Below are 17463 nucleotides of genomic sequence, written 5' to 3' on the forward strand. Positions count from 1 at the left end.
CATCAGAGAGGATGAGGGGACCAGATCATGAGTGTTCCTGTATGCCATTATAAAGACTCATTGGTTTTTAGTCTGAGTCAAGAGTGGACATTTCAGGAATGTGTCCAAAGGAATATCCTGACTTGATTTTCTAAAAGTAAACTGAAGAGGAGCAATGGAGGAAGCAGAGAGACCCAATAGGAGACTCTTTCAATAAGTGGTGGTATGGACCAAAGTAATAGCAATAGAGGTGGTGAGTTTTCTGATTCTGGACATGTTTTGAAAGTAGAACCAATAGGCTTTACCAATCAGTTGGATAAGGGCTGTAAGACAAAGAGAAGGGTCAAAGATGCGTCCAAGGTTTTGGGCTGGAAAAACTGCAAGGATAAGAGTTGCTTTTTTGCAGAAACCAGGAAGTCTTTGGATTTTTTTTTTTTTTTTTTGGAGGTGGGGGATGGGAGGACAGGGGCTTGTTTTGGAAATGTTGAGTTTGTGATGCCCATTTGAGAATGAGTGTCTCAGACTGGGAGGTATGAATTTGGGAGCAGTCAATTCCAGAAAGTGTGTTCTTCACCATTGTGCACACTGCCTTTTATGTTCTACTGTTTGTGACTTGTATAAAAATTGTGGTTGTGGCACCCTAGAGGTGTGACCCATTTCAAAACCAGGACAGTGAAATTTTATCTCTGGCTTCATTCTGGATTGGGAATGATTTTATTTTTTTTTCATATATTTTTTTATGTATGTACCAATATTCTTATTTCCCTCCTCATGTACAACCATGTAGCTACTCATTATCCTTATTCTCCAAAGGATGTGAGTGAAGGGCTGGGGGTCTGATATTGATTTAACAAGACACAGGAAAGCTGGGCCTTTTTGGTATTCTTCTGGAAGGATGCTATTTTTGAGAAAGCTTTTGTTACCTTTTCAACTAGCCCATTATAGAGTTTATTATGATTTTAAGATTCGTGATGCAATAATCTATAACACGCACATGGTGCTGTAATCTTTTTCCATGTACTTTGCTAACATTTGCTAATTACCCCCATGAAGCCAGTAAAGCCACATTTGCATTCATTCCTGGAGTTCCCTGACAGTGGGGATCTATGCTGTGAAATAAGTGACTGCCCATCACACTCCTGGTTAGTCAAGGATAGAGGGATTCACAATTCAAGTGATGATGATGACCTCATTTTCATTAATTAATATTACTTTGATACCTCTAGCATTTTCCTCATAGAAATCAGAACCCCAAATGAAAGAGCTATTTTCTGTCTCTAGAGATCATGACTGATATGATCAACTTGACGAACAGATGGGAGATGTTGAGCACCAAAAGGGTAAGCGAAGAGGCGGGCCAAAATTATCTTAAACACTTTTAATTAGGAAAACAGGGAACTGCTGCCTCAGAAGACTTTACAGCAGTACTCAGTAATCTGATAGAATGAGAGTAGAAGCATTTGACCTCCTGGCTAATTGCAAAGACAAATTTTCATCTTTGCTTGAGTACTCAGGCTAAACTTTCTTGTTTGTTGTGTTTTCTAAATACCGTCACTGACAAATTTATTGATACCCCCTGTATGACAGGCACTTTCTTTCTAAGCTCAAGGGGATGTACAGCATTATCTAAAACAGACCGAAAATCCCTCCCTCATGGAACATTCTAGGGATTGGGGATAATGACAGTATTGTTTGATTGCTTACCATGTGCCAACCATTCTTCTGCCATTAAATGATTGAACAAATCATTTAATAACAACAACCTTTTTATTACCTACATTTTGCAGAAAAGAAACTGAGGAAGTAGAGAATATCAGTTACTCGCTCAAATACATAGTGCATGGTGGAGCTTCAGCCCAAAGAGAACCACTATGCCTTAGTTTAGTTTTATTTTCTGCATAAAATATCAGGAATGAAAGGTGTAGTTGGACTGAATAATTCACATTGGGTGCTTACAGTGATAAAATCCAACAGATTGATCTTAAATTCTTGGGATCCAAATGCATGAATCCACAATCATGTCACAGGTCAGATAAAAAAATGGTCTCACATTGTTTTTCTCCAAGTTTTTGCCTTTGGCAAGTAGGACTTGGTTTATTCCATCCTCACATCATCTCTTTCCTGTTCATCTATATTTAATGAAGAGTACTGGTTCTTTGAGATAAGTCTTACATCTAGGCTATTCGGAGGATAATTTAAGGCTGGCCTGAGGTGAAATTGTTAAGTATGTTGAGTTATGAATCTTACATGCTGTAGGTCTTATTATTTTCCCACCCTCTTTTTTTAACTCACTTAATAAACCTCTTCTGTTCCTTTCTACTAATATGATGAATAAACTGGTTTAACTTTAACTCCCTTTCCTTGCTCAGTAATTTTACTTTTATGTGTTTCAGGAGGGATTCCAGTTTTCATGATGAAATTTCATGCAAGCATTAGAACAAGGGCGAGACCTTGGAGGACCTTTCAAAACACCTCTTAGTAGCATTAAAGAATTATTAAATTGGATGCAGTAGAAAGAGTAGGGAATTTCATGTTGGATAGAATTGGATTTTAATTCTTTCTGAAGTATTTACGAATTGTGTAGTGCTGGAAAAGTTATTTCAACCATCTGAGCCTCATTTTCCTCATCTAAATATCATTAAATAATTTCTTATATATGTGAAGTTACTTTTTCTGTGCCTAATCCTTGAGAGGTACTTAATAAATGGTAGCTGTTTGTTCATTTTCATTCAACAGTTGTTTGAATACCTAAGGAGTATGTGTAATGTTCTAGGGAAAGAAATCATGAATCAATGCAAATATTTTAAGAACTACTGAAAGAGATGGTGAAAATGTCTTTTAATCTGGGCTTCACACAGTTCACAAGATGCCCTCCCTTCTATTTTTTCTTCAATTTTTCAATTGCCATTGGTGAGAATTGTAGTAGCTCAAAAATGTCCTTAGTGACCAATAGAGTCCTGCTCTCGGAAGAGTTGGCTCTAGCCATCATGTTGCCTTTTGTCTGTTCTGATACTTAAGCTTCAAGAAATTGGTCATGAATGTAGGTCCTTCTATTTCTGTAGGTTTCTCACTGCACTGCTTCTGGACACTTTTCTTCCATAAGATAAGGAATCTGAGAATTTTGATCACAGGGCCAACCCTTTTAATGACCCTTCTTCTCTGATATAGTGATGACCTGAATCAGGCTCTAGGAGAGATGAAGAGGAGCGGATAGGTAGATTCAAGAACCTAGTATGGGTATGCAGCAAAGGAGAGGGAATTATTTTGCAGAATTCAAACCTGCAAGAATGGCAATGACATTAACAACATTATAAACACAGAAGGTGAGGAAAGTTTAAAACATACAAGGGGAAAGACTAACAGATCTGATTAATAGGGTGATGATTTTATCTTTAGATGACCATATTCAGAATATACTAAAGTGGAGATATCCTGTAGTTGGGTTTAGATGGATCTTGAAAGCAGAAATCTTAATGTATATATTTCTTAGTCCTTGCTACTTCCAAGAGTATATAGAGATGGAATGTTTAAAAATTGACTTAACTTGGAAGGGGATTAGAATTTGGAGGAGGGGTCTAGGCTGGGGGAGAGAGATTTATATATGGGTCAAAGAATCGTTTGCATAGGAATAATATTTAAATTTATGAGACTGGATTAAAATGCTTTGGGGAAGGGTGGAGAAATAGAAAGAGCAGAGTGGATCAGTGTTCTTCTATGGAAACACTTGCATTGAATGAAGGAGCAGGAAAAGGACCTGAGGAGGATAGGAAAATAATAGTCCCATGGGATGAAAGAGCTAAGGAAGATGAGACATTTTCAAGACTACCAACAGTTGCATACAGATCAAGGAGAATGAGATTGAAAAAATAGCCTTTGTATTTTGGCACCAAGTGGCCATTAGGAATCTTTAAGGGAGCAGTTTAGGCACAGATTGCTGTGGGATAACAGTGAATGAGCAGTCCAGAGGTAGCAGCAAACATGAACTAATCTTTCAAGATCTCTGAGGATGAAGAGTAAGAGGAGGGCAGAAAAGAAAGTAAAATGAAGACTTGAGACACTTTTGGGTGAAGGTGAAATGTCCAGGTGGAAAGGAAGAGAAAACAAAAATCAGTTGAATGAATCTCTTCTTAGAGAAGAGAAGTGGTTCACAGGAAGAAAATGGATAAGATACAGATACATGTTGAATAGGATGAAGTAATGTTTAGGATTCAAGGAGAAAGTAAAGACTTGACGCAGGCATTTGGGGGACTATTATTTCTATTTTTGAGCAGTAATTATTCCAGATGAGGAGCTTAGCAGATATTTATACTGGAACTTGTCAGCTTCATTTCACAGTTTTCTCCAGTAATGCTTATGGGCAAATATATGCTCTAACATTAAAATTGTATCTGTTTAATTGTTATCAGTACTACCAATATAGGAATTCTGTGGCTTTACTTCTGAATGTATCATTGTTATCACCTTGAGTTATAGGATTCTTTTCTTTTTTATCATCCTTGTTCTTTATTTATTTATGTTTTGTGGATGGGAAATTATATGTAGCTATGTCTATTATTACTTTTTTTCCCCAGCAATCTTGCAAGAGGCAGAATTGTGACATTGAATTGAGCGAGACAAGAGTGTTGGGTATGTTGGCAAGGAGGCCTTCTCTTGATGCAGGTCTTTGACTTGTCAAGGAATGGCTGATTCCACCCCTGGGCCATGTTGACGCCTTTGCTTCAAGGAAAAGGGTTTCTTGAGGCAGCAGCTTTATCTCCAATAATGACTTATTTGGGTCCAACTGGGACCTTTCCCTCCTAGGAAAGGTGCTCAGTAACTTGAACTCACCCCATGGAAATGCTTTGGAAGCTATAAAATTGAAGACAACTTGGAGTTTATTTCTGGCAAGGAAACGTTGCTCCTGGAACTTACCACTTGGTGTCCAGATCTGCAGTTTGCTCACAGGCTCAGCATTTTCTTGTTTTGGTTCTGGAAACAGGGCCTGCTCTAAGGACAGCCAGAGAGCCTCACTTCCTTCTTCTTGCTCTTTGCAAATCTGCTCCAAATGAAACTGTTCTGCCATTTCTCTCTTTTTGTCTTTAAGAATGATAATTTATTGACTGTCAGTTTAAGAGGCTAAAAGGCTTCCTTTCTCCCAGGAACTGGCTCCCCAGCAATCCTTGAGTTGCTTGGTTTTCTGTTACATGACAATGACCTTTCCTTTCACTTCCAGTTTCTTTTATTTATTTATTTTTTTATTGTGAAATATATATACAAAAAAAAGAAATAAATCTCCATGTATTTTAGCAAGTAGCTATAGAACAGATTTTAAAGTTTGGTATGGATTACCATTCCACAATTTTTTGTTTTTTCTTTCTAGTTGCTCCAAGACACTGGAGTGCAACAGAAATATCAATATAATGATTCAGCAGTCATAGTCATTTGTCAAATCCTATCTTTTCTGTTACAATCCTCCTCCTCTTATTTTTTTCTTTTCTTGTGATAAATAAAATATATACAAAAAAGCATAAATTTCAAGGTACATTTTAACAAGTAGTTATAGAACAGATTTTAAAATTTGGTATGGGTTACAGTTCCATATTTTTCATTTTTTCCCCAAAACATTGGAGTCCAACTGAAATTTCAATATGATGATTCAGCAGTTCATACTCATTTGTTAAATCCTATCTTCTCTGTTATACTCCTCCTTCTCTTTAAATAACACACATATATATATATATAAACAATAAATTTCAAAGTACATTGCAACAATTAGTTGTAGAACAGATATCAGAGATTGGTATGGGTTACAATTCCACAACTTTAGGTTTTTATTTCTAGCTGCTCTAAGGTACTTTAGACTAAAAGAAGTATCAATATAATGATTAAGCACTCATGCTGTTTTGTTAAACCCTACCTTCTCTGTATAACTCCACCGTCACCATTGATTTTTCTGTCATTCTTTAGGGGTCTTTGGGCTTTACTCATTCTAATTTTTCTTGCTGGAAAGAGCTTTCAATAATATGGGATAGGGATGGAACTAGTTGATGTTCTGGACAGGCTGGACTCTTTGCATTTCACGACTTATCTGTTCCAGGGACACATCTGGAAGTTGTAGGTTTCTGGAAAGTTACCCTAGTGCATTGAACCTTTGTAGAATTTTACATGGTGCCCTGGGTATTCTTTAGGATTGGAAGGAATGGTTTTGGTTGGGGTTTGGCGAGTTATGATAGGTAACAATGTTTAACTGAAGCTTGTGTAAGAGTGACCTCCAGAGTAGCCTCTTGACTCTATTTGAACTCTCTCAGCCACTGATACTTTATTTGTTACACTTCTTTTCCCCCTTTTGGTCATTGTTGATCCTATGGTGCAGGGCCAGACTCATGTATCCTTGGGAGTCATCTCTCATGTCGCCAGGGAGACTTTCACCTCTGGATGCATTGTCCCATGTAGGGAAGATGTCAATGATTTCACTTGCTGAGTTGGGCTTAAAGAGAGAAAGAGGCTGCATCTGAGCAACAAGAGAGATCTTCCGGAAGTAACTCTTAGGCATACCTATAGATAGGCTAAGCTTCTCCACCACATATATAAGCTTTGCAAGAGCAAGCCTCAAGATCAAGGGCTTTGTCTATTGATTTTGGTGTCCTTAATGTTTGGTACAGTATCTGGAGTTTCCCTGGTGGTAAAGTTTAAAAATTCCATATTTTTTCTCCCATCCCTCAAGGGACTTTACCAATATTTTTTGATTATCTGCTTAATATATTCTGGGATGTAGCCAGGCATTACATTAAGCTTTACAGGATTAACGGCCCACATTCTTATTGTGGGCTCCCTGTGTTTGGATTGTTTAAATGATCTATTCAGAAAGATTGAGTGCTACAAAAAATTTAGGTCTGGACAAAATAAAACTTTTTTTCCTTTGGTCAAAGAGTAGGTGAAGTTCTAAAATATAGACAATGTCTTCCTTACCCCTGTATTCTGAATTACCTTAATCCCAACCTGATTAGCTTCATTCTTATCTCTAAATACTAGGCTAAACCTATATAAAACAGCCTCTCAAATTCCAGAAATAACAATTAGCTGTTCGGGATAAATGTGACTGCTATAAGAGCTTACAATCTAGGCCCCGGTTTTCTTCCAATTATTTTTTAAATGAGATCATGCAATATTTGCTCTTTTGTTTCTGGCTGATTTTGCCTCATCAAATGTCCCAAAGGTTTACTCACATTGTTGCATGCTTCACAACTTTGTTCCTTTTTGTAGCAGCACAATATTCAATCCTATGCATACACCATTGTTTGCCAATGTATTTCTCTGTCAGTGCATCTTAAAGCCACTTACATCTACTGTGCCTCTTGTATAATATCCAAAGTCAACAGCCCATCGACACTCTCAATTTTATATAATTTCATTGTTTCTAAGAGAAAAATAACCAATATATACAAGTTCGCTGAATAGAAAATCTAAACTTCCTCCTAACACTTGTCTTTCCTCCCATTATTTACCACCGGTGTTGCTGCAGTACTTTTGATGTTTTTCTGTTAAACATAGCCCATAGCATGCAACAGCAGTTTTCTCCCATACCCTGAACTTATATACTCTTTGTACAAGATTCATACTGTGCCAGTTCGAAAGGATGCATGTACCCTAGAAAAGCCATGTTTTAATCATAATCCCATTTTGTAAAAGCAGCTGTTTCTTCTAATCCCTATTCAGTACTGTGTGTGTGATGTAATTAGATCATCTCCTGGTGATGTGATTCAATCAAGAGTGGTTGTTAAACTGGATTAGGTGGAGACGTGTCTCCACCCATTTGAGTGGGTCTAGCAAACTAGAACACATACCTTTGAAGTAGTTCATGCAAGAACTTAATTATATGTGTAGTAATCAGTGGGACACATGAGTTTATATAATCCCTTTCAATCATGTTCACCTTCAATATGTAATATTACTTGTAGAACCACTAGAGAACTGCCTTCACTTCTATCTGTTCCTTACAATTAAGTTCAACCTCATTAGCTAACTGGTCACCCATCTCAAGCTTCCATATATCTTCGTCCCCTATAGTCTATATTATAAGCATTTGATTTTAACTTTACCATGGTCATAAAAGTGGAATCATACAGTATCTGTCCTTTTGTGTCTGGAGGCTCATCCATCTTGTCATGTGTATCAGGATGTCATTTTCTCTTACTGCCGCATAATATTCCACCATATGCATATATCACATTTTGTTAATCCACTTGTCTGTTGATGGGCACATGGATTGTACTCATCTTTTGGCAATTGTGAATAATGCTGCTATGAACATCAGTGTGAAAATGTCTCTTTGTGTCACTGTTTTCTGCTCTTCTGGGTATATACCAAGTAGTGGTATTGCCAGGTCACAGGGCAACTCAATATTTAATTTTCTGTGGAACCACCAGACTGGCTTCCATAAAGGCTGTACCATTATACATTTCCACCAGCAGTACATAGGTGTCACAATTTCTACACATCCTCTCCAGGATTAGTAGTTTCCTATTTGTTTAATATCAGCCATTCTTATAGGTGTGAGGCAGCATCTCATAGTCTTGATCTGCATTTCCTTTATAGTTAATGAGAATGAGCATTTTTTCATGTGCTTTTTACCAATCTCATTTGCTCTTTAGAAAAATGTCTATTCATATCTTTAGCCCATTTTAAAATTTGGTTGCTTGTTCTTTTATTGTTGAGTTGTATGATTTCTTTGTGTATACAGGATATCGACCTTTATCCAATGTGTAATTTCCAAATATTTCCTCCAACTAAGTTGGATGCCTTTCACCTTTTTTGTAAAGTCTTTTGAGGTGCAAAAGAATTCGATTTTGAGGAGTTCTTATCTATCTTTTTTTTTTCTTTTGTTGCTTGTGCTTTGAGTGTAAAATTTAGGACCTATTGCTAGGTCTTGAAGATGTTTCCCTATATTTTCTTCTAGGATTCTTATGGTACAGGTTCTTATATTTAGGTGTTTTATCCAATTTGAGTTAATTTTTGTATAGGGTATAAAGTAATGGTCCTTTTTCATTCTTCTGGCTATTAATATCCAGTTCTCCCATGCCCATTTATTGAAAAGACTATTTTATCTCAATTCAGTGGATTTGGGGTCCTTGTTGAAGATCAGTTGACCATAGGCTTGGTGTTATATTTCTGCATTCTCGATTCTATTCCATTGATCAATACTCTCTTTGTGCCAATACCATACTGTTTTGATTACTGTGGCTTTATAATAAGTTTTAAAATCAAGAAGTGTCAATCCTTCCACTTGGTTCTTCTTTTGTAGAATGCTTTTAGCTATGTGGGGTCCCTTTTCCTTTCAAATGAATTTGGTAACTAGTTTTTCCAAGACTTCAAAGTAGGTTGTTGGAATTTTTTTGGTACTGCATAGAATCTGTAGATCAATTTCTGTAGAACTGACATTTTAACTGCATTTAACCTTCCTATCCAAGAGCATGGAATGTCTTTCCATCTATTTAGATCTTCTTTGATTTCTTTTAGCAATGTTATGTAGTTCTCTGTGTACAGGTTCTTTACATCCTAGTTAAGTTCTTTCCTAGAAAATAAAAATAAAAATAAAAATAATAATTAAAAAAAAAAAAAGGGTGGGCCACGGTGGCTCAGCAGGCAAGAATTCTCACCTGCCATGTCAGAGGACCTGGGTTTGATTCCCGGTGCCTGCCCATGTAAATAAAAATTAAAAAAAATAAAAAATAAGTTCATTTCTAGATACTTGACTCTTCCAGTTGCTACTTTGAATGGAATTTTTTCCTTAATTGATTCCTCAGTTAAGTCATTACTTGTGTATAGAAACATTACTGCTTTTTGCACCTTAATCTTATAACTAGCTATCATGCTGAATTTGTTTATTAGCTCAAGTAACTTTGTTGTAGATCTCTCAGGATTTTCCAAGTATAGTATCATGTCTTCTGCAAATAATGTAAGTTTTACTTCTTCTTTTCCAATTTGGATGGCTTTTATTTCTTTTTCCTGCCTAATTGCTCTAGCTAGTACTTCTAGCACAATGTTGACTAATAGTGGTGACAGAGGGCATCCTTATCTCATTCCCAGTCTTAGGGGGAAAGCTTTCAGTTTCTTACCATTGAGTACAATGCTGGCTATGGGTTTGTTATATATGTCCTATATCATATTGAGGAAGTTACCTTTGATTTCTACATTTTGAAGCATTTTTATCAGAAAAGAACCTTGAATTTTGTCAAATGCATCAATTGAGATGATCATATGATTGTTCTGTTTTGCTTTGTTAATGTGCTCTTTTACATTAATTGGTTTTTTGTGTTGAACCATCCTTGCATTCCTGGTATAACCCAACTTGGTCATGGTGTATAATTATTTTAAAGTGCTGTTGGATTTGATTTCCTAATATTTTGTTGAGAATTTGGGGTCATGGGTGTCAGGGTATGGGATACAGGGCACAAAAGTCTGGGCATAGGGAGGACAGTGTGTGGGTGAGTTCTTGTGCAGAGGGAGGGGCCCAGGGGGCATGGGATGTGGATGCATGAGTGCGCAGGGATGGAGTACAGGTCACAGAGCTTGCAAGAAATGTGTCAGGCGTCAGTGATGTCAGTTGGGTGGGGCCCTGGCACCATTGCAGTGGGGTAGGGGTGGGTGGAGCAGGGGTGCACACCTCTGTGGGGCAGGAGTTATGTGGCACAGATGTGCACGAGAGCACATGTCAGGTTTAGGAGAAGGGCATTTGTGCCTGGTGGTGGGGCAAGTGTTTGCATGTGTTCAAGCAAGGGGGGTGGGATGCAGGTAGTCAAAAGGTCAGAGCACAATATATGAGTGCCTAGTGGGGAGGATGTGGATGTACACTGTGTGTGGGTCTAGGTTGTGGGGCCCTGGTGTGCACGTGTGCAGAGCTCAGGGGCAGTGGGGTGGGATTGTGCCTGCATAGGTTGGGGGCAGGTAGTGGCCTGGGTGTGAAGGTGAGTGCCTGAAGCCCTGATGATCAGGGAAGGGGAGGTGGGGGTTGAGCGGCTGGGTGCATGTGTGTGGGTCTCGGGAAGGGCAAGGTGAGACTGTGTGCCAGCATGAGAGAGGTGGGTAAGGCTAGGACAGGCTTGAGTCATGTGTGGGCTGGGTGTGTGGGGTGGGTATGCATGGAGATGGGGGTTGGTGTGTGTGTGCTTGCTGCACAGTGGGGTGGTGGTGATGGGGTTAAGGTGTGGTGTGTGAAGGGAATTGCAGGTTGCAGAAGAGGGCAGAGGGTGTAAGGGTAGCACTTTCAAGGAGTCCAGCTTGACTTACTTCCTTGTCCCATCACCTTGTCCATGCACTCCTGAGGGCTCTGCATCCCCACTTGGAAAGGGGCACATTAGGCTGTTTGCGCTAGCTGGATGGTCTCTGGTTCTCTGTATCTCACTTCTGTTTTTCCAACCAGAGCTCCCCTATTTGGTATAGAAGACTCTTCCAGTTCACTTACACCCTGGAATTGCTATTCCAGCCATTTTTCTGTCACTTCTCTAGCTGTTCCTTGGAGCAGGGATGAACTTGACCTATCCTATTCCACCATCTTTCCCTATAGGATTCTTTTTATATTTTCTGTTTCTATTCACACATTTATTTTAATCATATTTGAAGATAAAGAACTATTGCTTTTAAAGAATTGATCTAAGAGATCATACAATCTAACCCATTAGATTTATTTTACTTACAAACAGCCAATAGTTTTGTGCCCATTGTGTTTTATTGAGTACATGGCCTTCCTTAGAATGATAAGACAATCCTATTTCTACTGCTCTGTCTCTAGAGGCATAGGCCAAGAGATAAGAGTGGGAGAGCCCAGTTAATATTCGTAATAGTTTCAGTATTTTTTTTTAATGTCATAGGGTATAATGTCTGTTTCATGAACCTCTCATTACAATTACGAGAAATCATACTTTTAAAATTCTTTAAATAGTTAAAATGTGCAACAGTATAATAATTTTGATACGTTTGTCATAGGACCTAGAACAAGTCATTGGTTTATTTGGATTTTGAACTCCATTATTTCTAAGATTTGATGTTTCAATTTGAGAAGAAAGAGTTTTAAAGGAAGCTATCAATTTAGTATCTAATGTTTTTATTTAAATGTTAACTATAAGTTTTACATTCTGGGTTTATCATGTTACCCATTACCTAGATAGATGATAAAAAGCCAGATGATAAAAAGACAGTATTTACCAAGTACCCACTATTTCTCTAGCACTGTCTAAAGGAGCAGCATCTTATCCAAAAATAAATTAAATATGTAATGATCAAAATGCGAACTTATATAGCTCACAAATATATTGTATGATTTTAAAGATGAAACAGTCAATACGGGTTGTCATAGTTTGGGACAACTATAATAAAAAGTTGGTTCAATGTAGGTCCTGAAGAATGAGAAGAATTTGAGTTAAATATAAAGGTAGATATGAATTTTGGTTAGGAATAACCTAATATATTTTATTTTAACTTGAAAGTATATACTATTTATGACAAGTTCCATCTGTATGCTTAGACATGAGTATAAAAATATCCCAAACCTATCTCAATATTTAATCATTAGGTGCCATACCAACATCAGCATGCAGACGTACTTTCATACACACAGCTCTGCACACATAGTGGGTAGCTAATGAAATGCTGAAACGTTCAGGGAAAAATAACTCTAGTTAGATTTGCATGATAGGGAGCCAATTTTTGCTGTAGTTTTGAAGAAACGATCCAGGGAAGTTCTTTGTTATTCCCAAAGTAACAAGAGGTTACTTATCTCTGAGCTAGTAAGATGAACTGTTTACTTATTTGCAATGTATACAACAACCAAAGCAGTTGATTTGAACAAGCTTCCTGAATCATACAACATTGAAAAGGCTCTGTCAAAATGTTAAATTTGCACACATTAGTGCAGATATGGAGCACTGATCCAGCTGGAGAGGAACAGTTTCCTCAAAGCGTGAAAACATGGGTATCCAGAAGGGTGGGGTGGTGGGAAGATACAGCAATAAATGTCCACTGTAGTTGAAGACTATGTCCATTGTATCACCTGATGTTCTCTACACAATGCTCCAAGTGGGAAAATAGCCTCTGAATTTGATACTGATAAAAATGTTTTATGCTGAAAGTCATGGAATGTTCAGTTCAAAATAGCTTAAATTATACAACATTGACTGCTAGATTAACAAAGGTACAGATATAGGTTTCTTTTTTTTTTAATCTAGGAAAATGAACAATACACTTAGAACCACCAGAATTGGTTATCCTAGTTAGCTTACCCTTAGGCATATTTAAAGTATCCATATAATCATTGTAAAACCTGTGTTTGCACAGTAAGTTTCATAAATCAATTTAAAATTATGGCAACAAGGAAAAAATCTATAAATTCAAATAGCAAAGTTCTTAAATTCTAAATATTAAGCACTAACTTAGATAACATTTGATCAGCTGTCAAAACTGTGAATGTTCTCAATATAAGAGATAGGTTTTCTTTTACAGCTCTTTGATGGTGAAGAACCAGGTGCTTCCTCTATTTTCCTTCCTCTATCCTCTCTATAATTCCCCTATTTTTCCCCAAGGCTTATTATTATTATTACCTTGGGGTGGTTGGATTCTGGTGTCAACTTGGCCAGGTGATTATGCCTAATTGTCTGGTTAGGCAAGCACTGGTCTGACTGTTGCTGAAAGGCTATTTTGTGGCTGATTGATAAACTGGAAGGCTGGTGTATTAAATCATCAGTCAGTTGATTGCATCTGTGGCTGATTACATCTGCGATCAAGTAAGGCGTGCTTCCCACAATAAAATAATCCAAATCAGTTGAAGGCTTTTAATGGAGAAGAGAGACTCCTTCACTGCTTCTTCAGCCAGTGAGCCTCTCCTGTGGAGTTCATTCAGACCCTTCATGGGCGCTTCCAGCTTCACAGCTTGCCCTATGGATTTTGGACTCTTCCATTCCCATGGCTACATGAGACACCTTATAAATCTCATATTTACAGATCTCTCCTATTGGTTCTGTTTCTCTAGAGAACCCTGACTAACGCATACCTCATGGTCCCAGACTGGCTGCTAAATCTCCAGAAATCAAGTTCTGACATGAATACATTCGAGGCAGGAAGTAAGGTGGTCTGGGAGGATGACCTAAGAGGCAGGTCTCCTCACATTCTCCTGCCTTTTTGTCAGGCACACACAAAAAAATCTCAGGAGAACTCTAGAAGATTTATTTTATTTTTTTTAAACTGAGCTTTATTGAGGTATAATTTATATACAGTAAAATTAATTTTAAGTCACAAATTGAATTTTCACCAATGTGTATGGATGTAACACCACAATCATGATATAGAAACTTGTCATCATTCCCGTAAGTTGAGATGCCCCTTTTTAATGGATTCAGATGGAGTACAGTTTTAAAACTGGCAGTCTTGAAAACCTGCCCATGATGATATTTTCATAGTGCTAATCATTTCAGTAACAGCTAACATTTATTAAGTGTTTACTACACTAGACACTATGCTAAATAATCGGCATGTATTACCACCTTTAATTCTTAAACAACAGGGTGGGATAGGCTCTAATTAACGGGCTGCTTCGAGACTGTATGGTACTTTTGTTTGAAGTAGAAAAAGGCAGTCGTGGTTGGATGGATGGGACAAGGCCAGCCAGGTAGAGTACAACTGGGTTTCACCATCTGTTGACACATAAACCAAGCATCCTTGTGGAGTGCATTGGCCTTGCATTTGTATGAAGCAGCCATGTCAATTAAAACTCCCCTTTTACAATATACAAAAGAGGAGTGAATTTAACTACTCAAGGTTAGATAATATGGAACATATCTTGGCATTTGATCATAGGATTTTTGTTTCACTGGATGTTTGTTAGATCTCGAGAAATGTACTTGGCTAAACAAATCCTTCAATTTCTTCCTCAGTTTCACTATTTATTATCTATGTACCCATTCTTGTATACTTATTTGGGTTTATCTCATTGATTTATTAACATGAAATAATTTCTTCAGTTATTGCACTATTAGTGATTATTGCAGTTACTATTTGTTCATGTTACCTCATATAATTATACTTATCTTTTTAGTAGAAATTAGATTTATAGTGATAATATTATAATAATTTAAAATTGACAATCATTATTAGCTTCCCATATGCATGAGTTTGTTTGCATTCAGACACATGAAAAGCTCAGACGTATAAAATTTCTTGTTTTTCATAAGATCATTCAAACGTCTGTGAATAACCATGTGCCTTCTTTTATTAGTCATAGAACAGTATTAATTCTATCGAAATTGCTTGATGATGCCATGACATAAAATGAAAAATCTGCTCCAACATTATATGCCTTGCAAAATATTTGTATAATTTTAAAGCTGTCATGGAAAATCTCAGGGGAGATACCTCTGTGAGTTGCAAAACAATTGTTTTTGCAACAAATTTTCTTTAGAGTCATCAATCTGTACTAGATTTTGTGCATGCAACCTGTAATTGTGATTTTCTTCTTTTTTTCCCTGATGTTAAGAGCAAGTAAATTAAAGTCAGATGTTCATTTCTTGCTATTTACGTCCATGGTTTACATATCTTATCGTCTGAGAAATAGGTATAATTAGGATCTCTTGCATAATTTACTAACTATTCTATTAAAAGCACTGTAAAGACTAGTGAGAAACTAGAAATGTTGGCAGAAAAGACTTCCAATTAGAAAATGATTGATAAGTGTCATATTTTCAGATTCCAGAATTATAAAGCAAATAACTTAAGCTGGAATGTTTAGTTTGTGTGCTAACATCAAATAGATTGTCCATTCTTTTGTGAAACACTCATTTTTAGGGTAAGCTTATTTCATTGTTTCTTCCATTTTTTTCTCTCTGATATGATGCCTCATGGGAGATCTTTTATGCAAAAGAAGTATTTCTTTATGTTTGGGAGAAGGGACAAATCTGGGAAAGCACATTACCTTAAAGCAGTGGCTCTCAAAGTGTAGTTCTCAGACCAGCAGCAATTCCATCAACTAGAATCTTCTTAGAAATTAGAATTCTATGGCCTAACACAGATCTACTAAGTCAGAAAATTTTTGCATGAGGCCAGTCATCTATCTATGCTTTAACAAGTTCTCCAGGGACTCTCACACATGCTAAGATTTGAGAACTAGTCCTCTGAAAGAAATTTAATGGTCCCTAATTGCCTAGGTTTCAACTATTTATTTGCAATATTTTACTTCTAGGGGTAGAATTGCTAAGTCACAGGGTATAGAAGTATTCAACCTAATGTAGACCAAAGAGTTTTACAAATACTTATTCAGGTTTAGATTCCCGTCAGTAATAAATCATAGTCTTACTGTCCTACACTTGACCTTGGTATTATCAGAAACTTTCATTTTTACAAATATGGCGGGAGCAAAATGGTATTATACTGTAGTTTTAATTTAATTTAAATATCTCTAATGAAGTTTAGTGTCTTTTCATATATTTACTGGCCAGTCATGTTTGCACTTAGGTGAGCCGCTTGTTTGTATCTTACGTCCTTTTTTCAATTGGGTTGTCTTTCTTAATTCAAAGGAGGTCTTTAAACATTTTTAATATAAATTCTTTGTCACTTTATTTGTTTTCAATGTATTTTCACTGATTATTTTTCTTTTCATTCTCACTGGTGTATCTTTGAAAAAAAAACAGAAGTTCTTAAGTTTAAATATCAATCTTTTCACTTATGATTTGCATTTCTTTCATTTGTTTAAAAGAAATTCTTCTCCACTCAGAAAAAAAATAGAGCTATTGTCTGGTGTGTTTTTTTTTTCCAGAAGGCATTTAATGTTTGTCTTTCATATTTAAAATTTTAAGCCATATGAAAGTAAAATATATAATATATATTATTGAGGTGTAATTCACATATAACAAAATGCACCCATTTTAAATGTACAGTTTGAGTTTTGACAAATGTGTTCATGTATAACCGCTATCACAATCAAGATGATGAATATTTTCATCTCTTCAAAAAACTCCCTTTTGCTACTTTTCAGTCAATCCCGTCCAAACCCGCCTGTCCCCAGGTAACTACTGATCTGTTTTGTCACTAGAATTTAGTTTGTCTTTTCTCTAGTTTTGTATAAATGCAACCTTAGAATATGTTATTTTTTCTGCATCTGGCTTCTTTCATTCAGTATTTTTGAGATTTATGCATGCTGTTGTATGTAGCTGTAGCTGGTTCCTGTCTTTGCTATATAGAATTCCATTGTGTGGATATTCCATAATTCATTTATCCATTTACAGCTGATGGGCAGTTTCCAGATTTTTGTATACTTTGAATAAATCTGTAGCTATTTGTATACAAGTCTTCATGTGGGTATAGTTTTTCACTCATGGGAAAACATCCAGGAGGAGTAAGTTTATGTTAACTTTATAAAAAAACTGCACCATTTTCAAAATTGGTTGTTCCATCTGTATTCTCACCAGCTATATGAGAATTCATTTCTTCACACTCTTGCCCATAGTGGGTATTGTCAGTCTTCTT

The sequence above is a fragment of the Tamandua tetradactyla genome, chromosome 20 (genome assembly GCF_023851605.1).
Source record: "Tamandua tetradactyla isolate mTamTet1 chromosome 20, mTamTet1.pri, whole genome shotgun sequence".
Taxonomy (NCBI): domain Eukaryota; kingdom Metazoa; phylum Chordata; class Mammalia; order Pilosa; family Myrmecophagidae; genus Tamandua; species Tamandua tetradactyla.